The sequence below is a fragment of the Eleutherodactylus coqui genome, unplaced genomic scaffold (assembly GCF_035609145.1).
Source record: "Eleutherodactylus coqui strain aEleCoq1 unplaced genomic scaffold, aEleCoq1.hap1 HAP1_SCAFFOLD_601, whole genome shotgun sequence".
NCBI classification, from domain to species: Eukaryota; Metazoa; Chordata; class Amphibia; order Anura; family Eleutherodactylidae; genus Eleutherodactylus; species Eleutherodactylus coqui.
In genome coordinates, this window is record NW_027102290.1 from 45,001 (window position 1) to 45,785 (window position 785).

Sequence of the window (785 nt, forward strand, 5' to 3'; positions counted from 1 at the left end):
GCATACGGATCTAAGCCGTTGCCCAAACTAACTCTGGCCCGTGTGACCGACACAGCCGCGCACGCGCTTTCCTACGACACTCGACCGCCAGGCTCCCCTCGGAATGGGAGGCACTCTCGGGGCGGGGGGCACCGCAGCCCCCCAAGGTGGCTTTACGTACACCTCTTGAACGTGGCGCCCGGCCGCTCGGAGAGCGGGGTCTACCCGGGCAGACAGCCCGTCGGCCCCGCGGCCTGGACAGGCGGAGTGGGGGCAAGCCAAGGCTACCGGCGGGCGGGATCGACCGGGTAGCCGCCGTGGGGGAACACAAGTTGGACGCCTCGCACCGTCGCGGACCACCGTCCTCCGTCTCTCTCCCTCTCTCGGAAGGGGGGCCGCCCGAGGCGCACGGGCCTCGGGCGGCCAGGGGTGGAAGGGCTCCACCCCAAGGTGGCTTCGTACACCTCTTGAACGTGGCGCCCGGCCGCTCGGTGAGAGCGGGGTCTACCCGGGCAGACAGCCTGCTGGCCCCGCGGCCTGGACAGGCGGAGCGGGGACTCTTGCGCTCGGGGGCTCTGCTCGGCCCGGAGAGTGGGGTGCGGGGCGCCGTCGCCTCGCTGGAACCAGGGGTGTCGTGCCATTCGCGCGCGCGCGCCTAGCCGCCGCCAGAACAGGCCGGAAAGGATGAGCTTCATACGGATCTAAGCCGTTGCCCAAACTACCTCTGGCCCCTGTGACCGACACAGCCGTGGCACGCGCTTTCCTACGACACTCGACCGCCGGGCTCCCTCGGCCTGGGAGGCACT